The sequence below is a fragment of the Hemicordylus capensis genome, chromosome 3, assembly GCF_027244095.1.
Source record: "Hemicordylus capensis ecotype Gifberg chromosome 3, rHemCap1.1.pri, whole genome shotgun sequence".
Classification (NCBI taxonomy): domain Eukaryota; kingdom Metazoa; phylum Chordata; class Lepidosauria; order Squamata; family Cordylidae; genus Hemicordylus; species Hemicordylus capensis.
This window is the reverse complement of record NC_069659.1, coordinates 117,352,604-117,376,819: the sequence shown is the minus strand read 5'-3', so window position 1 is coordinate 117,376,819 and position 24,216 is coordinate 117,352,604. Positions and strand designations below refer to the sequence as shown.

Below are 24,216 nucleotides of genomic sequence, written 5' to 3'. Positions count from 1 at the left end.
CAAGTCTCCCTGCAGAGCAAGTTCCATGAATATGAGTCCACAGTGGAAAAGAACTTCTCTCCAGTCCCCACCACAAGCAGCAGGAACACCCAGAAAAGGCCCTCCAAAGACCACCTTAGCAGCCTAAGTATTTTGTATATTTTCAGCTTAGCTTGAAATTGAAGGACTCCCCATTTAATCGTAGAAACAAAGATTGAGCCCAGTTGGGAGTTAGGAGCAAACACTCTAAATTATGTCTATGTGTGTGTGTATATGTATGTGTGGGTGTATGCGTGCGCGCGTGCGCGCACCCACCCACCCACCCACACACACACACACACACACACACACGTAAGTCCAAATAATGTTAATGGGGCTTATCTCCAGGAAAGTGTGCTTAGGTCAGAACCCAAGTCTAGTCCCCCTGCTTAAGCAGAATAGGGACAATAAATTCTTGATGAATATCCCGATAAAATTGACAATGCAAAAGGATATTGTCCACTGATTCAGCTTCCAGATTACCACACGGGCATAGTCTATTCCTATATGGGATGTTATGAAATCTGCAATCTAAAGCAGCCAAAAGTAAGATATCACAGCAAGCCTTCGTACAAACTTACCTCAAGTTTGGAGTTATAATTTATTTATTTATCATATGTTTATACCACCTGATATGTACATCTCTAGGTGGTGTACACATTTCTTCCAAATTGAATTTTTATTGATTTTAACAGTAATAATATTCATTCATAACAAACATAATAAACAGAAGTGGACTTCCCGCACATCTCTATTCGTGAAACATCAGCTATAAAATTTACCCTTGCTATAATAATAATTCAAAACATAAATTTAAACCCTGACAAACACAATTAGTCTACCCAACCTGCATTTTTTCTCTCTCTCTAAATTTCAAATCCAGCTGTAAGGTCCATAGTAGGAAAATAGTTTTTTAGATACAACAAAAATGGTTTCCAATCTTCTTTGAAACATTCTAAGTTTGGGTCTCTTATCAGTGTTGTAAGTTTTGCCATCTCTGCATATTCCAAAATTTTTATCAGCCAATCTTCTTTTGAGGGCAGTTCATTACTCTTCCATCTTTGTGCGTATATTATTCTGGCCGCCGTAGAAGCATACATGAAGAATGTTAAATTATTTGTAGAAATTAAACCTTGTGTTATTCCCAGTAGGAAGGATTCTGGCTTCTTAGGAAATATCATTTTAAATATTTTCTTTAACTCATTATATATAATATCCCAATAGGCCTTAGCCTTCCCACAGGTCCACCACATATGAAAAAAAGTACCTTCAGAATGTCCACACTTCCAACATTTGTTTGAAACATTTTTATACATTAACGCCAATTTTTTGGGTGTCAAGTACCATCTATACATCATTTTATAATAATTTTCTTTTAGAGCATAGCATGCAGTAAATTTTAAATCAGTTTTCCATAACTTTCCCCAGGCTGCCATTTCTATATTACGCCCCACATCTTGAGCCCACTTTATCATGGTCGTTTTAACCACTTCCTCTCTTGTCTCCTCCAGAAGTAACAGTTTATACATTTTAGAAACTAATTTTTCATCATTTTGACATAATTCCTTCTCAAAACTTGAAATCTGATCCTCAAATCCAACATTAAAGTCTTTCTTATATATCTCATTTAACTGATGATACTGAAACCAATCTCTAACCAAATTTTGTATTATATATAACTTTTTAACTTACAATCCTTGTCTTGAAAATGTAACAAATCCCTATAGGTACCCCAACACATTTGCATATTTACTTCTTTGCGTGATAAAGCTTCAATTGGAGATATCCATAATGGAGTTTTAGGTTCCAACCAATTTTTATATTTTAACCACACCCTCATTAAACTCCTTCTCACATAGTGATTCAAAAAGTCTTTGTGTGTTTTACTTTTTTCATACCACAGATACGCATGCCATCCAAACCTTCTATCAAATCCTTCCAAGTCCAGAATTCTAGGGTTTCTTAATGTTATCCATTCTTTTAGCCATGTCAAACAAACAGCATCAAAGTACAACCTTAAGTCTGGCAGGGTAAGACCACCTCTTTCCTTTGCATCTGTTAAATTCTTAAAATTAATTCTTGGTCTTTTCCCCTGCCAAACACACTTAGTTATGTCCTTCTGCCATTGCTTAAAACAAGTTAAAGTGTTAATTATGGGAATAGTCTGAAAGAGAAATAACATTTTAGGCAAAACATTCATTTTCACCACTGAAATTCTTCCCATTAAAGACAAATTCATTTTGGACCATCTTTGTAGATCAATTTTCAGGTGGTGTACAAATTTCAACATTAAAAATTACAGATTAAAACAGATAAAACACAATAAAAACAATATAAAACAACTTATTAAAATTATTAAAATTCTAATTAAAAGCTTGCGAGAAAACAAACCTGAAAACAAACAGAGAAGGAGATGCTCTTATTTCAGCTGGGAGCTTATTCCAGAGCTCTGGGGCAGCCACAGAGAAAGCCCAGTCCTGAGTCACCACCAGACGAGCTGGTGGCAACCGTAACCGGACCTCGGCGGCAGCGTTCATGACAATATAAATAATTAGCTGGCTTATAAATAATAAGACAAGATAAATAATAATAATTATTAAAAGAGATCTTAGAGCAGACTATCCTCCTCTGGGTCGTTATGCTGTGCGTGACATAAGACAAACTGTTGCCATTGGTGTCATCAGGGTGGTTGACAAGAAAGCAGCTGGTGCTGGCAAGGTCACAAAGTCTGCCCAGAAGTCTCAGGCGGCTCAATGAAAATTATATCCATTACAAAACAGTTAGCTGGCTTATAAATAAGTCTACACTCTCCTAATATAGCATAGTTAGGAAGAGCTCAAATTCCTCTTCCATTCCATACACAAAACGCTGTGCCTCAGTAAACCCATCACATTGTCATAACCCATTGTAATTAGCAACTGCAAAGAGAGTCCATATGTCATAAATTTTCTAATTACTAGCCAACCCACACAGAGCATCTGTGCGCTCTTTGGGGCTGGCTGTTCCCTTCTCCCTCCTGCCCCACTCTCCCTTCTTCCCCACACTCTTGCCTCTCTTCCCCTCCCTCCCACCCCACTCTCTCTTGTCCTCCCTCCCCCTCCCTTCTGCCCCACTCTCTCTTGCCCTCCTCCCCCCTCCCACACCTCTCTCTCACCCTCCCCTCCCTCTCACCCTCCTGCCCCAGTCTCTCTTGTCCTCCCTCCCCTCCCCCTGCTCCTCTCTCCTGCCCTCCCCCCTGCTCCTCTCCTCCCCTCCCCCACCCCACTCCCTCTTGCCCTCCCCTCCCCCTGACACACTCCCCCTGACACACTCCTTCCTGCCCTCCCCCTCACCCCTGCCCCACTCCCTCTTGCCCTCCCCTCCCCCTTGCCCTCCCCCCCTCCCCCTGCATTTTTAAAAGTTCTACTTACCGGGCTGCCGCCGCTCCTCCTCCTGGGTGGCGAACAGGAAAGTCCCGCTGCCCGGTTCCCTCCTACCCCAGTTTCCCACGGGCTCCTCCTGTCCTCAGCGGCCAGTCCTGGTGCTGCCTGTCTGAGAGCCACCTCTGGGTCCTGTCCCATCGGCGGGCCCATCATGCCAAGTGCCGCCTCCGCGGCCTGTCGTGCCCACTGCTGCTGCTTGCCAGTCTTTGCGGCCGGCCGCAGGTCAGCCACCTCTCCCCCACCCCCACCTTCTGCCCCGGTATTAGGGCCTGCCGCCTGCTACCTCACTGTCTCGGCCCTCGGCTGGGCCCACCACTTCGCTGTGGCCGGGCCCGCAGCCACCACCCGTCACCAGGCCGGGCCCACCAGCGGCCCTCGCTCGCAGCTGGCCAATTCTCCTCCTCCTGGGTGTGCCAGCCAATCAGGCGCCTCCGCAGCCCAGCCAATCAGCTGGGCTGCCGGGATGTATTTTCCCTGGCACACCCAGGAGAATATATATATATATATATATATATATATATATATATATATATATATATATAAAAAATCTTTGACCAATTCGTATTATAGGGATAATTTAGTACCAACGTGGCCAAGATGGATTAAAGGAAAATTAATTTTAGCAAAAAATTGAAGATATAAAACCAGGCAAGAGTTTCAACACTTGGTCATCCTATCTCTAGGCACACAACAGTTTTGGGTGTGCAACTTGGAACTGCTAAAATTGATCTAAGGAATTAAGATTGTACTACTTCCAAAGAGCAAAAATCCCAGTAAACACATATCTGTGAGCCATATAATAACTGAGGGAGAAATCTAGCCTGAAAGACCCTAATAGCTGAAGGGGCATGATGACCTCCTTTAGAAACATAGAATCTAAAAATAGCATTTGCTGACCCCTGGGCATTCTCCCACACATACTTAGCATGAGCACTCCAACTGCTTGTGGCTTGAAAAATAACACCCACATATGTGTAGCACATCTTCTGTTCAATAATCACTCTGTTAATCTGCCACTTATGTAAAGGGTCTTCTTGCAAAAACTGCAGCCTTGGACTTCTGATAATTTATTGTTAGCTGTTCTAGCCTGCAAAGGTATGTAACATCCTGCTCATACCAATTAATGTTAATGACAAAAGTACTGCATGATCTGCATAAAGTAGGACCCCTAGATGTCTGTCCCATATTTTGGGAGAATGAAACTTAATATCTGCTGGTTCTCTAACCATGTAATTAATATAAAAATTAAACAACAATGGGGCCAATATACAAGACTGCAGACTGCCTTTGAGACTATTACAGGTCTAGTCAAATTTATTTATTTATTTATTTGTTCGATTTCTATACCGCCTTTCCAAAAATGGCTCAGGGCAGTTTACACAGAGAAATAATACATAAATAAAATGGATCCCTGTCCCCAAAGGCCTCACAATCTAAAAAGAAATGCAAGATAGACACCAGCAATAGTCACTGGAGGTACTGTGCTGGGGGTGGATAGGGCCAGTTACTCTCCCCCTGCTAAATAAAGAGAATCACCACGTTAAAAGGTGCCTATTTGCTAAGTTAGTAGGGGCCCTGTTGGTCATAGTGTACCCTAAGACTGGTACTCTCATAGAGTGTCTATAGAAGTGGCTGCCAATTTCATTCATAGTCATTCTCTTGATATATGGTCAAAGACAGCTCTAAAATCAATAAATGTAGTGTATAAAACTCTTTTAGATTTGCCAACATACTTATTTACCAGATGTTGAAAGACTAGTCCATTGTAGTTCAACTGGCTCCAAATCCTGCCTGTTCATCTGCAATAATATTTTCAGAATCCATCCAACTTGACAGTGGTGATTCTCTTTATTTAGCAGGGGGAGAGCAACTGGCCATATCCAACCTCAGCACAGCATCCCTCCAGTGGCTGTTGCTGGTGCCTATCTTATGTTTCTTTTTAGCTTGTGAGTCCTTTGGGACAGGGAGCCATCTAATTAATTAATTAATTAATTAATTGAATAAAGTAATTATCTATGTGAACCACTTTGGGAACCTTTGTTGAAAAGTGGTATATAAATATTGGTAGTAGTAATCGTAGCAGTAGTTTCAGATACAAGTGCCTAGTATATGGCTTGCTTATGACACTCAGAAAGCTAATTGACCTTTAATTATATGGTTCAGACCTATTTCCCTTCTTAAAAATAGGGATAACAATGGCAAGCCCCCAGTCTTTAGTTACATGAGCAATCTGATCTATATAGGTAAATAAAACTGCCAGGACTGGCACCCACCAATTGATATTAGATTTGATTAGTTCTATAGGTGAAAAGTCACCTCTCCAGGAGCCTTGTCAGACTTTTGCTGTGCAGCGAGGAAGCAGCTTCCCTAGGGAGCAAGAGGCTGTAAGTTTGAATCACTGCCGTTGTGCTTCCCAGATTGTGCCTAGTGAATATATATTTGCAGTCACCTATATTGGGCAGCAGTGATACAGGAAGGTGCTGGAGGCGGATGCTCACTTCAGTGACAATGGCAAAAGCATCATCTCATTCTGCATGGGAGAAAGGCAATGATAAACCACTCCTCTGTTCTACCAAGAAAACCACATGGCTCTGTGGTCGCCAGGAATCAACGCTGACTCGACAGCACAATCTTTGCTTTTTAATGGGGCTTACCTCCAGGAAAGAGTACTTAGGTCAGAACCCAAGTCTAGTCTCCTAACAAAAGTGTTACAGACTGGGATTTTTGATAGGAGTTAGCAATGCTAAATACCTGAAGAACTTATTAAACAGAATTATGTGATGACCTAAATTTAAACAACATTTAGGGACCCTTCACATGTTATCCCAATGGGAACCACTTTCCTATGAGTGGCCTCTGCATCACTGGGCTGACATTTAAATGACCCACTATATGGGTCTAGGGCTGATTGCATGGGTTCCTCCCATGGAATCAGAATTCTTTTTTATAGCTGCTTTCCTCATAAACACAAAGCAATCTTTTGTTTGTTTAACTCAATTTTCCTCCTTCTCCTTTCCCTCCCTCTTCCTTTCTGACTCCACCCTCCACAATCTAGAGGATCCCCCCCAGGGACAAACTTCTAATTAACAAAACATAAAAGATTGCTAGATAGAATACAACACATTCCTTTTCTGACAAGATGCTGATTCTATGGCCAGAATGTGTGCGATTGCTCCTCACCACCATATGTGTGATAGGGTCATTATAAATCAATAACTGCATGAGTAAAATATTTCCATTATTTACTGTGCCTTCTTTCCCTCAAAAACCCAGTTGCTCATGGTTTATCATATTGTAAGAACATAAGAACAGCCCTGCTGGATTGGGCCCAAGGCCCATCTAGTCCAGCTTCATGTCTCACACAGCGGCCCACTAGATACCTCTAGGAAGCTCACAAGCAAGAGGTGAGGGCATGCCCTCTCTCCTGCTGTTGTTCGCCTGCAACTGGTATTCAGAGGCATCTTGCCTATAGCCACCAGACTAGTAGCCACTGATAGACAATGTCATTGCTATTGTAATTAGTTGAAAAAAGCAGGTGTGTGTGTCAAATACCCAGTTCATGGAATGAAGGAAAATTACAGTAAAAAGGATTTAAGTGCATTTAAGTTCTGCTGAAACCAATGGGACTTATAGCTCAGTTCTGCTTAGTCAGAAATAAGCCCTACTAATTCAAATAAGATTTCCCAAATAAATGTGCTATGAATTTAAGCTACTGCTGCTTTAAATTTCCCTAGAAATAAAGCCCTGCCATAATCTTGGTGCTCTGCATAAAGGAAGAGACCAGTCACTGATTTGTTCAACTCAGTTCTGTTGAGTCTTATGAGATATCCTATGTAAAGTCAAGAATGGGCTTATGCTTACTATAGGTCTGAACAGCTCTGGAGGCCACAAGGACCAAACACTCTAAGCCAAGAGCAGAAATGGCAGTGTATGGAAGCGGGGGTGGCTTCAGGGGGGCAAGTGCCCCCAGACAAGTAGATTGCTAGGGATGTGCACGAATAGCATTTCAAAGAGCGATTCACAGCACATACCCAGCACCTTTAAAAGGAAGGAGAGCAGCTCCATACCTGCTCCTCTGCTGCTTGCTGTAGCTTCCTGTTCGGGTGGTGCACCCCCATTTGCCACAGTGTGCTGGCGGCGCTCTCCCCAGCTGCCCTCGTGTGATGGTGGCATGCACATGGCCTCCGGATGTAACGCTGGCACTGCGGAACCAGAGGTCTAGGCAGTGGACTTCACTACAGACTGAAGGTACAAATACCTGTCCAGGGAGGGAAACCATGGGTCCATTTTATGGCAAAACTGTGGTTGTCCACAGTTTTTGAAAGTGGAGGTCCGTTTACCTCCTGTTTCATGTTACATGAAAATACGACCAGTGTGACTGTGACAGTGTTTACTGAGAAGGTTGGGGTTGCAGGACCCTCCAGGACATAGTTTCAGGAGGCACAGGCAGCTACAGAGGAAAGAAGGGATTCCTAAAAATCAACCAAAAACCCTGCTGCATTGGCCTAGAATTAGTCTGGATGTCAGCCACTGTCCAAGTTTGTTGGATTAAAAACAAAATATCTTAACTTATTCCTTCACATGATTTCCTAAAGCAGGGGTAGGCAACCTTGGCTTTCCCCAGCTATTGCTGAACTACAACTCCCATCATCCCTAGCCACAAGAAATTGTTGTAGTTCAGTAACAGCTGGAAAACCAAGTTGTCTACTCTTGCCCTAGGGAGTAGTTGCTAAGCATATAACTGCATTTCCTTTTCTATCAGTGGGAGTTAATTTAAAATTTCCACCGAGATGTGGGGTATGTTGTGGGGAATACAGGGCACTGTGTATTATAACACACTAGACCTTAAAAAACAGTTTATGCCAGCCTTAGTAAGGTTTTTAACATATTGTGCTATTTGATTTGTAATAAAAAAAGAAGGGGAGGATGTCACAAGAAAGACACATGCAAAATAAACTATGAAGGATTTTTTTTTGTGGGTCTCTTCTCAGACCATTGTACCATGTCAGCTCAGTGTCGCTCCTTTTGTTGCTGCTGTAACTATTGGAGCTCACAGGAAAAGCATCTACATTTCTAGAGGTAGTCACATTTCATGATTTGTACTGCACAGGCTCAGTTAAGATCTTCAGAGCTTCTCAGTAACACATCTAGTTTTCAAATTAAGGAGTTTTTGGGTTTTTGTGTGTGCCAAATTCTGATAAGGACATGCAATTTCAGTTGATATTAGATGTGGCAAACCATTCCACCAGAAACATGAATACTGCTGAAGGAGGCATTGCATGCCCATCTGCTGCTACTTTTTTCGATATTAATTTGCAATGCATCACTTCCTATTATTTCATGTCATAATGATTTTAAACTATTTAAAGACATCAGATGTGACTGCAGTGCATAGAGTATGTCACATCATATCACATCATGTAAACATTATGTTATAGGTAAGCTTTTAAATTTGCTTTTTTAAGTTGAGGAGTTGGGCCAGTTAGATAAATAAGTTGAAGGCGGAGTGGGGGTTGAAACTTCTGTAAATGAACAATATTAGGACAAGCTGCCAAGTGCCTGTTTGAAACATTGCTTGTTCAGTACCCTGTGCATTTATTTTCACTTCAAAGAGAATTTCATGCAATTTCATTCATTAAAAATACCACTATTGTTTTCTGTGTTTCCAGGGTCTTTTACACACAGCAGGCTTTACCACAAGTTTAGTGGGAAGCTTTACTGTAAACTTGAAGTTGTCCCAAAAAACTGGTGCAAAAAGTGGATTTTTTTAAACCCCGGATATACATCGGGCTGCCCTCTCAAACACAGTTTAAAAAATCTGAATTGTGTGTGAACTGCTCCCCGATAATTCGCAGGGACTTTGGGATAAATCTGGCCAATATGTGAACGCACTCCCTCCATTCTGTAGGAAATGCAAGTTAAAGGGCTTTAAAAGTCCCATGTGAAAAACTTCCAGTGATATGCTTCCATGTCTCAACGTTGACAGGCTAGCGGCTTTAAGCAACAACTGTGCAACAAGAGCTGGTCATGTGAAGCATGAATTGACCCCATTTGCTAGGCAGGGTCCACCCTGGTTTGCATTTAAATGGGAGACTACATGTGTGAGCCTTGTAAGATATTAATTAATTAATTAATTAATTATTAGAAACATTTTATCTACCGCCCACTCCGAAGACTCTGGGTGGTGTACAAAAACATGCAAAACAAGACAGCATTAAAATTACATTCTAAATAAAACTAAAGTAACTAAAACAAAAGAAAAAAGGGAGGAAAAAGCAAACAGGTAAACTACAGGGTAAAAGAAAAGTCCAATAGAGATTTAAAAATCAACAAGAAAGGAGCTAAACGAATCTGCAGGAGAAGGGAATTCCAGACAAGTGGGGCAGCAACTGAGAAGGCCCTTTCATGGGTCCTAGCACCCCGAACCTCTTGGAAATCAGGGTCCAACAAAAGGGCCATCTGAGCAGATCTCACCGGACGGGATGTAACTGGATGGGAGAGGCGGGTCTGTAGGTAGTATTCTTCTCAAGGGATGGGGCTGCTCTGGGAAGAATACCTGCACACTTGCATGAAGAAGGTTCCTTCCAAGTTCCCTTCCTGGCATTTCTTTCAGATACAGCTGAAAGAGACTCTCCTACTTGCAACCTTCGAGAAGCTTCTGCCAGTCTGTGTAGACAACACTGAGCTAGATGGACCAATGGTCTGACTAAGTATATGGCCGCTTCCGAAGTTCTTATGTAATTGTGTCTCCTCCTCCTTTAGGGTACATGCCTGCCCTTTTCCTTCATTTGTTTCCCCCCTGTCCACATACAACATACCCATTTTATTAACAGGGAGAGCAATTGTGGTATCAAGACTGGCTACCCTTTGTTACCACCAGAACATTTAGAGGGAAAACTACCTCCTTTGTCCAAGGCTATCTTTCTCACCCACCAATGTGCAGGCATGTGCCATATGACAGCACTATAGTAATTTCTGATGATGTTTTATGACTTTTTGCTTGGATTCAGTCTATGATACTTTGCCCTGTTTTTGTTTTTGCATTATATACTGTGGACAGAGAAAAAGATTCTGTAAAACTTCAGGCTCCATGGAAATAAGTAAGACAGGACTATAATTGTTTGCAGTGAGTGAATCTGTCTGTAGTTTCCATTCTTGTGATGATAGCAATAGCAATAGCACTTACATTTATATACCGCTTTATAGCCGGAGCTCTCTAAGCGGTTTACAATGATTTAGCATATTGCCCCCAACATTCTGGGTACTCATTTTACTGACCTCAGAAGGATGGAAGGCTGAGTCAGCCTTGAGCTCCTGGTCAGGATCGAACTTGTAACCTTCTGGTTACAGGGTGGCAGTTTTACCACTGCACCACCAGGGGCCATGTGTTTATTGAGTATGGAGAACTTCATGTGCTCCTACTAATTTTTCCTCTGTGAATTAGCTCACAGGGTAAATGAACACATCTAACAACCCGATGATATTAGGCAAAAAACCTTATATAACATAATGGACCGGGTCTCACGATCCGTGAGACCCGGTTTGGGGCGGTGAGCGGGAAGAGTGGGCTAAGCCCACTCTCCCTGCTCATGAGCAGTGAGGGAGCCCTGGGTGGCCATATCGGCCACCCACACGATTGCCGGCTCTGAGACGGAGCCGGCGGGGGCTGGGGAGCTCGGGGGCTGCGCGGACCCTGGAAGCCCCAGTATGCCCTGCGCGAGCGTGCAGGGCATACTGGGGAGACCCCCAGAGCTGGTAGGCGGCTTTTTGCCTCCCCTCCGGGGGTCTACTCATGAGTTGGTGCCGTGGCTACTCACGATTTAAAAAACCAGGTTTGCGGAGTGCTCGCTCCACAAACCTGGTTTTGGGACAGGTGTTCTCGAGCGGTTACCCGCTCCAGAACCAACGGGCTCGCAGCCGAGCCCGGTGTTTCTGACGATTGGGAAAAATCGGGATAGGCTTTCCTAGCCTGATTTTCCCCGATTGTGGGAATAGCCCCAATACATGCTTGGGAAGATATACTGTACCTCTTTTCAAACATGTTACCTTTAAGATCTGACCAACCAATTCTAACAAGAGGAAAATGTGAACACAGCTAATCTTTTCAGGACAACCTTTACCTGTCATTGTTCTTCTGTCAAAATCAAATTGTTTTCATCTAAAGAGAAATGATTCAAATGAGTTGCTTACACAGGGTTCTTTGGGATACTGAACAAAGTCATTCTTTTATCTTAATTGCTTGGGGGGACGTATCCCTTCACTTTTTTTTATTGCTATTAGCACATTCCAGCTGTAAGTAACTGATGAGAGGTACACTATCAAAGTATTCCTGGAATAGAGCAAACTAGTAGCAAGATCTGAAAAACAATTCAACAAAGCAAAGGGATAGAAGTAGGGACTTTATGGGCTCATTAACAGCTTTGTGTCTGACTTAAAAACCAATAACAGAATGGCTGAGACAACATTCATTGTTCTCTCCATGGCTTTCAAATGTAGAAGTTATCAAATTATGCACACAAAAGACTAAAGTATGAAACAAAGGAACCTGTCTTTCACCTTTGTGCAACCTTTACTTGATAACAAGTAAACCCCTGCTAACTTGGCAAAGAGGCACCTTTTAACGTGGTGATTCTCTTTATTTAGCAGGGGGAGAGTAACTGGCCCTATCCACCCCCAGCATAGTACCTCCAGTGACTGTTGCTGGTGTCTATCTTATGTTTCTTTTTAGATTGTGAGGCCTTTGGTGACAGGGATCCATTTTATTTTTTTAATTATTTTTCTGTGTAAACTGCCCTGAGTCATTTTTGGAAGGGTGGTATAGAAATCGAATCAGCAACAAAAACAACAACAAAATAGCTGCTCTAGAATCCCTGTAACTCATCCATTGATACAGCAACTCATAGAACACTTGGTTGCAACTTTCTGGGATTCTTGCTACACTATAAGCATGAATGGAAAGAAAATGATATTTCACGACATCAAATATAGGTTGACATCCTGACTAATGAAGGGCTGGTGTAGCATTCTAAATCAAGGCTGTGCCAGTGTGCTTGAAGTGATGATCTCCCTTCCTTCTGCAGCTGCCTATGCCATTTGAAAATATGTGCCCAAGTCTCAGGGGCATATTTTCAGGTGGAATGGGCAGCTGAGATGGAAGGGGAGATCATCTTGCCCCCACTTGTGCTGGTGCCGTCTTAGTCTGGAATGTAGCACTGGGATGACACTGGCCAACATGCTAACTAATGAAGTGCCAGTGCAGCAGTGCTACATTGCAGTGCTACATAACCCCCGCCCCCGCCCCCCCACACCAAATCTAAATGTGTATTGGAGAAGTCTCTTATCTAGCATTAGCAACATGTTAAAATGACTGGTTTTGGAATGGTTAATTTCCACTCATGTGACCAGAATATATACACGTTCATCATGAAAGCAGTAATAGTAGTGTGCATGGGCCAAATTGGGACCGACCCACCAGTCCTTGGACCGGTTCAGTTGAACTGGTCTGCCGGTTCGAGCGGCTATTTTAATGTAAAAAGTTGCTTGTAATAAAGGGGATAAAAAGCTTGAGCTGCCAAGCAGAGGGCCCTGACAGGATCATATTATTTGGCACATTTGGTCTTGATTCATTAACAGAAAGGGAAATACAGCATTCAGATAATACCGTTTCATCAGGACATGAATCACAGGTGTAATCGCATGAGTAAAAGTAATAATCAGACAGCTGCCATCTTGAAGAAGAGGGTAAGTAATTGTTCTGTCCTAGAAAGAGGACTAGAAGTAGCAGAGGAAATCCATGCTGCAATGAAAAGTAGGGCCAGAGAGAACACAGGTTAGCAGATGTATGCTGTGTCTGGAACGACTTGCTTGCATGCAAGACTACTCAGCAAATCCATGAATGAGTAGAAATTTGAACTCAGATCTCTCAGAGCAAATAAAAAGGGTCATAATTCAGTGTGAAAGAGCTCATGCTTTGTGTGCAGTCCCAAGGTAAATCCCTAGCCTCTCCAGATAGAGCAGGAAAAGACCCCATTCTGGAGAACTGATGTCAGTATAGACCAGGGATTCTCAACATTGGGTCTCCAGATGTTATTGAACTTCAACTCCCATAATCCCCAACCAAAGGCCATTGGGGCTGGAGAATCCCTAGTATAGACAATACTGAGCTAGATGGACTAATGATCTGATTCAGCAGAAGACAACTACCCAGCTTAGTTGCCTGATCTGCTGTTCCAGCCCACCACTTTCAGCCCACCACTTTTCTCCAAGGACAATGAAAACACATTTTCTAGATACTGCTTCTCTTAACAACCCTTCTGTAATACAAGTTGACTGTGGAGATCTCCAGAGTTGCATATACATGTGCAAGCCTATTGCTTTAAAATAAAAAAAAATCTGCACAAATCTTTTTTTTTGCACAGAGGCTGTGTACATCAAGGTGATCTTGAAGATTAGCAGTGGGCCCATTGCCCAGCACTGTTGACTCTGATGCTTGGGCCTTTGGCAGCTGCCTTACCACGTTGACCCCTGTGCAAAAACTTTCTACACCTACCTTTGTGCCAAACATCTCATCTCTTACATAAAAATATCAACTGCCACTGGAATAATCCATTCTGGTTTCTACTAGACTGTTTCAAATGTGGTTGGTTTGGTCTTTAAAGGCAAGCAATCCTGCCCAACCAGTTAACTGAGAATCCTTAGCAGAAACTAAGTCTTTTTGTAGCTGGACGTCCGACTACACGTCCCTGTCTCCTCTTCCCAGCCTGTCTAGGCTTATCAGGGCCGGCCTCAGAGCAGGGACAGGGAGGGGGTTGAGCGTCACCCTTTGCCTCCTCTGTCCCAGGCTGCTTGTTCCTACTCTGCCCCTCTCCGGGGGCCTCTGACACCAATTAGAGGGCCAATACCCCTCTTTATTACCTGTAATTGATTACCCCTTACAGCTGTTGCCAATGCCTCTTCCATTTTTCTTTCCTCCTGCTCAGACCCCCTCCCTTTGGGAGGCATGCTGCTGATGTTATTCTTGCGTGCCTCCCCTTTGGTCTTATCAGGGCTCATCTCCTCCTCCACTGGAGCTGAATCCTAGCCTGTTGGCAGTCTTTTCTCCATCTCTCCCCGGCTGCTACCCGTCCCTGTCGCCTTGGGCCCTCTCACCGCTCTGTCCTCAGAGGTAAGGACAGCCGGCCTCACCGAACACTCAGTTTGACTGGAGAAGGAAAATCCTGTCTGCATACTGATATCTGTTATACTTTAATATATTCATTTACCATAGATGAAACAGCTCCTGTATTCTGGACAAGTATGTGAAGGACTATTTGCACACACTGATTACTCATATATTCATTATTCCCTCAGCAACTGCTTAAACTAGGCTTAAGTTGCACCATCTGTTTGACCAGCTACAAGGCACGTTTTTCACCATTGAGATCTGCAGTTGTTACATCAAAACTATCCAAATTCTTCAGGGAAGAACTGTAGTATTTTCAGTATTTCCAGTCTCCAAAATTCAAATTCAGACTCCTCTCTGCTACTGAGGCTGTCTACATATTCTGTGATGCTTGAATAGGAATGGTTGTTGCTGAAGCACAGAGTTGGAAGAGGCATTGCAGGGTATAAGAGCATAAGAACAGCCCTGCTGGATCAGGCCCAAGGCCCATTAGTCCAGTGTCCTGTTTCACACAGTGGCCCACCAGATGCCGCTGGAAGCCTATAGGCAGGAGTTGAGGGCATGCCCTCTTTCTTGCTGTTACTCCCCTGCAACTGATACTCAGAGGCATCCTGCCTTTGAGGCTGGAGGTGGCCTATAGCGCTCTGACTAGTAGTCACTGATAGACCTCTCCTACATGAAATCCATGCCCCCCACCAAGCAGGTTTAGAGTTCTGTATTTGCATAGGCTGACTTCAGGCCTTCAAATGAAAGTGCACAGGCTGGGGTCAGAGCCAACTATTGCAATGCTAATTCCCACTGTGCACATCTACCCAAAATGGGGAGCAGGTGATAGTGATCTCCAGGCCTCTTGTGTGGGTTGGGCTCATAAAGGCCTCTGGGTCATTGTGGTGGAAGTGGAAAAATCATATTTTCCTGCTTAGCAGTTAGGACTGTTGGGCAGCTGAGAGTTGATTAGTAGGGGGAGTACGGGGGGAAAGCAGGGCAAGGGTACCTAATTAAATTGTTCCTACATTACTAGTGTGGCATAGGAGACAACAATAAGGGAGCAGTTCAGGGAGGCAACCACACTGCAAAAGTAACAGATGAATTGTGCTCTTTAGAATGATAACCTTTTATAATTATACTAGTAAAATGGCTTGCAGTTTTGCAAGCATATGAATGTCTTATCTTGTTGTGGCTATAGTCTTTTTATAGCTCTACAAGATATCGTTCCCCATGCTTTCCTAAGGGAGAGTTTTCCTGCCTTCTCTGGGACATTCTTGGACATTAATGAATTTTTCTAGGCTAATAGATTTATGTGGTGTTGTGACCAAGGTCTGGAACCTACCTGCGAAAATTGTGTGTTTCTTTCTTTCTTTCATGATTTGGTCTAGGAGTTTCATGTCAGTCAGTGAGTGACTCAGTGAGGGCTTGCAGTCTGCAAGCATATGATCATCTTATCTCACTGTGATGCTAGTCTTTTTCTAGCTCAATGTGATCTCATTCCTCATGTGTTTCAATGGCAGAGTTTCCCCAGATTTTCAGGTAAAATAATGTTTTATTCCAGGGGTCTGCATATTTGTGGGCAAGGTCTGGAACCACCTGCGAAAATGGCATGTTTCTATCTTTTTTGGTTTGGTCTGAGAGTTTTATGTCAGTGAGTGAGTGAGGCCCAAGCAACTTTATATTACAGATAAACAAAATACCAGATTAAGTGCACTGAGCCTTTCTGTATAATGGAGGCTAACTCTAAGGTTCTGTTCTTATATTAGGTGCAGAAACCACTGCAGTGTGTGACTCCTTCCTGCATCACCAGGGTAATTTGAGAAGCCCCACTCCATGGGGGTGGAACTCATATCACAGCACCTCCAACTTGTCCCGGTTTCTGAGAGAGGCAATGCTGGCAGGGGAGGAGCCTCCTAGCTCATCCTAGCTCATTTCATCTCATACAATTCTATAGCAGGAAAAAGCCATCTTGTAGCAGTTCCTCCATCTATTATAATACCTATATAAAATTATAAGTAGAGGGCCCAGGAATCTGTGCTTAAAAAGACACACAACATTAAAGGCACAACACACCTTTTAACAAGATTTTTCACTGAATGAAAATGAGATTTACTGAAATAATTAACATGTGTGTTCAGGCAGCAGCGATATAGGAAGATGCTGAAAGGCATCATCTCATATTGTGCAGGAGGAGGCAATGGTAAACCCCTTCTGTATTCTACCAAAGGCAACTACATGGCTCTGTGGTCACCAGGAGTCGGCACCGACCTGACTTTACTTTAAAGGAAATAACTGACCCATCTGTGTGCTGTCTTAAACAGGCAACAATAACAACAACAAAAGTCACTGTGGGGAATGGGAAGATTGTTCTTCAACTGAATGAGAAAATGAAGAACAGTCTTCAAAAGTGTTGTTTATTGCATTGTGAAAAAGCCAAGGGTTATGGTGCTATAATTCACAAATATATCCGGTTTCTGTGCGAAGGTGACGTACAAAGAGTTAATCAGAATGAAAAAGTTAATTGTATTTCTGTCTGAGGCAAAAAGGCTCAATGTTGCTTCCTTATTAAAATTTTAATTAATTTGTAACTTAATTGCCTGCTTGGCTCATTACCACACTGAACTAGCAGCACTATGGAAAATGGGTTCAAATAAAATGATGTGGGCATAACCATAGGCACATATTTGTTCAACTTACAGACAGCAGGAGGAGAACAGAATTAATTTGAATGCAAGAATAATAGAATATTCGAGTTGCAAGGGACCTCACAAGTCTTCTAGTCCAGTCCTCTAATCAGTAGAGGAAACTGCTACAGCATCCCTGTTGGACATCCAGCTCTATCTGAAAACTTCTAAGGAGGAGAGCCCACCAGTGCTAAAGAAGAGAGCCCACAGCTGAACAGCTCACAGTTAAGAAATTCTTCTTCTTCAGTTCTAGCCTAAATCTCCTTCTTTGTAATTTCAGTCCTTTTATTCTAGTTCTGCCCTCAGGAGCAAAAGAGAACAAGTCAAGTCCTTCTTCTATTTGACAGGCCTTCAGGTAGTTGAAGACAGCTATCATATTTCCCTTCAGTTTTTCTCTTCTCCAGGCTAAATATCCTTTCATTTTGCCCCTTTTTTATTTTTTATATAAATTCAATAGTTTCTCATCTGAATGACCTTGCGCTTCATCCCCCTAAACTTGCAAACAGGCATGTTTCGTTATTGCTTTACGCAGATGATATTGTCCTATTATCTCAAACCAAGATAGGGCTAAGCCGTGCCCTAACTTCCCTGAGCGTCTATACTGTGAAGGAGGCCTTGGAGGTAAACTATACCAAGACTAAGGTGATGGTTTTTGCAAAACGCCGCCAAATCCATAAATGGTCCATAAATTGACATAATATTGAGCAGGTCAAGGTTTTCAAATATTTAGGGGTTGTATTTCATTCCAGCGAATCTCGGAAAGCCCATCTTAGCGTTGTTTCTCACAGTGCCCAACAGATGGCAAATGTGATTAAATCTTTTTTACTTTTCGAGAGGCTCTCTTTTTGTCCCAGTGGCTGTCAAATTACTGAAGGCTAAAGTATACCCTCACATTCTTTATGGTGCACAAATTGGGCCTTTTGATAACTTTTCAGTATTAGAAACAGTTCAAACTAAATTCTTAAGGGCCATCCTTCAAGCCCCCAGAGGCATAGCCAATATGGCTCTTTGTAGAGAGGTTGGGGTTACCACCTTGAAAATGAAAATCTGGTTTTGTATAATCAAATTCTGGCTGCATTTCGTTTTCTCCCGTCAGTCTAGCGCCTTTAGTGTTAATCGCCAGCTTTACATCTAAATGGGAAATAGCTCTGAAAATGAAATTGCATTATCTGTGCACGTCCCAAGAAAACCTTATAGGGAGGGGTTTAGATCAGGCAACATGTTTCATCAGACAACGATTATTGGACATAGATCTGCAGGAGGAGTGTGAGGGGAATGTATATAGGCTCCCAAAATTTCAGTCATAAACCAGCTGAGTATTTAGATCATATATTTTTACCTAAGTTTAGGAGAGCATTGACCCTTGCTCGTTTGAATGCCCTTCCTTCTGCACTCCTAGACGGGAAATATAAACTAGTTCTGTATGCATTGCATCAATGCCCTTGTGGTTCAGGGGATATAGAGTCAGTTGTTCATGTTATTCTGTATCACCAATTTTATAGGGATGCTGGTATTAAATTTATTGCTCCTCTCTTAAAGAATCATCCTGGCCATACGGATCAATTTTACATGGAATTCTTGCTGTCAAAAGTTAAATCTGTTACCTCTATTAATGTGGCCAAGTTTTGTTTTGTTGCATCCAAACTTCGTAGAGTTTGTATTATCAATCTGAATATTTTGTAAATTATAAATGTATTATTTTAAATGTTAAGCTGGTCTAAGGACCATAATAAACTTACTGCTGCTGCTACTGCTGCTGCTGCTGCTGCTGCTGCTACTACTACTACTACTACTACTACTACCTCCTTCATTTGTTCCTCATAGGACTTTGTTTTTAGACCCTTCACTGTCTTCATTGCCGTCCTCTGAACCCGTTCGGGTTTATCAATTTCTTTCTTAAAATGTAGGGTCCAGAAATTGACACAGTATTCCAAGTGAGGTCTGCCCAGAACAGAATAGAGTGGAACAATAACTTATGATCTGGATACCATGCTTCTGTGTTAATGTAGCCTAAGGTTGCGTTAGACCCAGCAGCTATAAAATTTCTTCTCATATACAGTAGATTCAGGTAATTCATAAAGTTTCATGATTTTATACCTATCAAAAATGTGTTGGGAATAAAGGATGTCATCTTGAATCTTGCTCCCCACCCCTGCACTGAGAGCTAAGATGCACAACATCTTAGATGACCTGGCCTACTGAGGATATTGTGCCAGAGTGAATAGCAATAGTAGCTCCAACCATCCACACGTACCACCTTTTTGCAGAACTTTGTATTGTGTTTCCAGGTTTGATGGTGCTAGTGCTGGAATGATGTTTGCTCTCCATTCATCCACAGTTGTATTCTCCTGAACACTGAATGATATTGGGACTTCTTTCTTTCCTGCTGCATGCCATTTTCTTGCCTCTTTGAACAGGGACCCACCTTTCCTTTATTTACTTCATTTATAAACCGCCTAACACCTGAATCTCGGGGTAGTGTACACAACTTAAAACAATAAATAAAACTCAATAAAAAACAATGTAAACAATTTTAAAATCATAAAAATTTTTTAAATAATTTTAACAAAAGCATTTTAAAAATAGTTTAGCAAAAGGCCTGAGAAACCAGGTACCTTTTCCCCCCCTATGCTATTTCTGCATCCTGTGTGATATCTGCACAACATCTGTTACCTTAGCATAAGCATGTTTGCTGCAAAGTATTGCCCTTTGGAATTATCCAGAATTTCAGGCAACAGGATCTCAGGCAGGGGGATTATTGTAAACCCAAATGGTCTTGTTGACTGCAGTTCCTTCCAAATTCTTTACTAGGGCTGTGCACTGAATTGGCCCGATAATTGGTTCTGATGCGATGCAAGCCATATTGGGGCATTTTTCACCAGAAATTATTCTAATGAAAAATCTTCCCAATATTGAAAATAGATTTGATGCAATGCCAAATCATATTGGCATTGCATCAAACGTATTAGTCTGTGATTGTAGAGCATGGCCATTACTTCCCCCAGTAATGCACCAGGAAAAGGATGCAATGTCCTGATGTTGTCCCCTGACTAGGTGCATTCTGGGCTGAGAAGATGGGGGGAAAGGCAGCAATCTGAATCACTACCACTGCACTGAAGCTTTTGGACAGCTTCTTTCTTTAGGGAATGCTGGATCTTCAGCAAAGATAAGCCCCCCATATCCCCACCAGTTCATCAGGCCAATACTGATGTATCGACTTAATGCAATTCAGAGGCCCAATACTCAAATGTACAATTCAGTCATAAGCAGGACTGGGTCGAAACCGATCCTGTTCTCAATAATGGGTGCCATGCACAGGCCTAGTTGTTACCATCTGAATTATTTTATTAACTAGGAAAGCAATGTATTAGGGAAAGAAGATTTTGCAGTGCTTTTATTTTCTCGTAAAGAAAATATCTAACAAGAAATATCTAAGTTATTTTACTCAGAATGTCAAAGCTGATTTTGTTTAGTTGCTGTTTAGAACTGTGGGTTTGTCTCCCAGACTAACAGTTAAGCTTCCTTGATAATTAATAAACGTTCACAGGTTCCCCTAAGGAATGGAAGTGCTAGTCAATCTTAGCATTTCTGCCCAAGCCCCACTGCCTTCTAATATAGTCCACTCCATCTCTTTCCTGAAATCAGTGCTTCAGTATACAATTAGCAACAGTGCTATAGATAATGCAGTACTTAAACAAGGTGATCTAGACAGCCACAAGATCCTACCAATAGTTAAAAAGGGATGTGCATATTCTGTTCTTTTTTTAAATTAAAAAATAATCAATTTATATATGTATCTTTTTCTCAGGAGCCAAGCCATTAAAAACTTGGGTTCACTTCCAGCTCAGCTTCATTAGTATTTTTTAATTCTTTAGTTCAGATCCTGTTCATACACTAACATTAAAAAGTGGATTGATAACCAGTTCAGGCATTTTGAACTGATTTTGTACTTATTCTACATTTCATGCACTATAAGTTAGAATGCTTTTGCTTGCAATGCAACTCTATAAAATCATTATAATCGCAAGAATTTCATGAGTTATTTTTTTGAAAGCCCTGTTCATTTTTGAATTTAAAAAAAATAGTTTTCTAAATGAAATACATCTAACAGAAAGTAAGAACAACAAATTACCATGTTTCAGAATGGCAGCAAGGAGGAACAGAATGGCAGAATGGCAGCAAGGAGGAACTGCAGTGCCGAGGAAACAAGAACTTCCCAGTCTTTGTTTAGGAACCCACACTGAAGCCTTGTTGCTGGACAACAGATTATGGGTGGGCAAGCCTCTCCCTGAAATGCAAGAGAACTATCGATCTCAGGCCTTGCCTACCAATCACTCCTGCAGGGGTGGCCTGCTCATTTTGGCCTGCTCAAAGTGAGGCAACTACCTGAGATGGCAGATTAATGCAGGTGGCAGATTTGCTACCTCGGCTAATTGATACTGGGCTTTCTGCAACATCTCCCAGAGACAGTGTGAGCTAGCACCACCACTCTCCCAGTCCCCTTACTCTGTTGCTTCCTTCCTTTCCATGGCTGGCCTGGGAAGGGAGCTGATTGAAGTAAGAAATGTGTTGAGGCCAGCATTCTACTGACCTTAGCACACAGGCCAAGTTGAAGATAGATAATCTATCTATGTGGTTGCTAGGAGTTGACACCGACTTGACGGCACTCACTCACTCAATCAATCACTACACATCCACTCTTTTTCACAGTTTGAGAGGAAGCAGAAGACCACAAGGTGGTGACTCATGCTACCAACAGAGAAGGCAAAGCAAGCCTAGAATGGGATGATATGGGATGTGATGGGGAGCGGAGGGGAGAGCAGTGAGCAGGCAATTATTTGGGGTGAGGGTTCTGAACATAACCACTCAGAGCACTTTGTGAACCATGGGGGTGGATGCCTGGGGTGAGTGGCTTCTTCTCTTCTATCCAGAAGAGGGAAAATATAAGTTATCCAAATAGAGCTGGAGCAGAGAAGAGCTCCGACCACCCCTCAAAAGAACCTTGTGAATGCCTGATGATTGAACTGGTTACACCTTTTTGTTGGATTTGGCTCAAGGCAAGGCAAACAAGACATTTTAGGTTTAGGTTTTGTTTCAGTTCACCGAAAACACCAGCTGGCATGATGAAGAAAATTACTCAAAGTTGCCCCATTGAAATTATATCATTTTAGTATCAATGCAACTATTTTGAGTAATTTTCTTCATCATAACAGCTACCTTTCTGAATTGGGTTCTGAGTTCAGGTTCAGATTTGGGTCAATTCTTTTCTTTTTCTTATTTGTATTTTTCACCAAAATACAAAGAAAAAATGAATATAGAAAAAATAATAATAAAAAGATCATGTCCTATTTGGGTCCAAAAATATATAAAATGACCGAAGAAAACAATTCATACGGAGCACAAGCAAGAAAACAAAGATTATCAGGTCAATTAAACAGTAAGTGCATAAATATGTGAATGTATTATTATTAAGGAAACAAATTGTTCTGGTAAGAATTAATCTGCCTACTTTCCTTTCACTATAATTTTAACTGATAATTACCTTCCTCCCAAGTTAGCCCACTTCAGCCTTAAATATTCACATGCCTGCCATCGTGAATTGGGGTGGATGACATCAACACAAGGTATGCCACTGAGGTGTCCCTTTGAGTCTCTACATCTGTAGCACATAGGTTCAAATTGGTTAGGCGGTTCACAAGTTAGCAAACTTGCACCTCAAACATTCATGTGTCCACCATCTTGAATCAGGGGGGATGACATCATTACAAACTATGCTGTTGAGCAGTCCCTAATTGCTACACCTGTAGCAAATTTGGTTAAAATCGGTTAGGTGGTTCACAAATTAGGCCACTTGCGGTTCAAACGTTCATACACCCACCATCTTGAATTGGGGTGGATGACATTATCCCAAACTACACCATTGAGACATCCCTATGTGTCACTCACAACAACTGCACTGAATGTTGTTCAAACTGATTAGGTGGTCCACATGTTAGCCCACTTACGCCTCATACATTCACACATCTGTCAACTTGAATTGGGGTGGATGACATCATCACAAACTATGTTGTTGAGGTGTCCCTATGTGTCACTCATGACAACTATACCAAATTAGGTTCAAATCAGTTAGGTGGTCCACAGGTTAGCCTGCCCACATTAACCCATGTATGCCCCAAATGTTCATGTATACACCATCTTGAATCAGGTTGGATGACATCATCACAAACATCATTGAGGTGTCCCTATCTGTGCCTTCAGTTGCAGCAAATGTGGTTCAAATCGGTAAGGCAGTCTACAAGTTAGCCTACTTGCACCTCAAATGTTTACACATCCGCCATCTTGAATTGGAGTGGATGTCCCTGTGTGTCCCTACAACTGTACCTAATTTGGTTCATATTGGTCCAGGCATTGTGAAGTTGATAGTGGGGGTCACACACACAGAATGACGGGTGATCTCATAAGCATACTTTTCTTAAGGAAAGTAGGCTAATAAAGTATTTCTGAAATATGTCTTTCTAAAAAGAATGCTAAATGAAAAGAGGGTTTAGGAATAGACAGATGATTATTAATAAAATAAAGGGATACCAAACAGCAGAGAAAGTATGAGGTGTTCTTCCGACGCCTCCGGAGAACCGCATCTGATGGCTTAATTTATCTATGATGTATGAGTGTACCAATTTTGTAGCTGACACAGATCAGGTACCTCTTTCTAGTGCTGCACAATCTCCATACATGCAGCAACCAGGAGATATACAATGAGTTCTTTGTGTAGAATTCTCATGAGCATCCCCAGAACTGACTGCTTAGACTCCAGATTAATGGCTTAATGCTTTCTGGTGGTCATGGTAAAGATGGTAAAGTTCTGCCGTCGAGTCGGTGTTGACTCCTGGCGACCACAGAGTCCTGTGGTTGTCTTTGGTAGAACATAGCAGGGGTTTACCAT

General features: G+C 42.1%; 1 long non-coding RNA gene across 1 annotated transcript in view; it reads left to right on the top strand.

Annotated features, from left to right (window-relative positions):
* Positions 1-19,023, top strand: part of LOC128349081 (uncharacterized) — a 96,237-nt gene extending 77,214 nt beyond the window's left edge. The window contains exon 2 of the long non-coding RNA XR_008318545.1: positions 17,289-19,023. This is a non-coding gene — a long non-coding RNA (uncharacterized LOC128349081). The remainder of the gene's footprint in view (positions 1-17,288) is intronic.
* Positions 19,024-24,216: the final 5,193 nt, after the last annotated feature.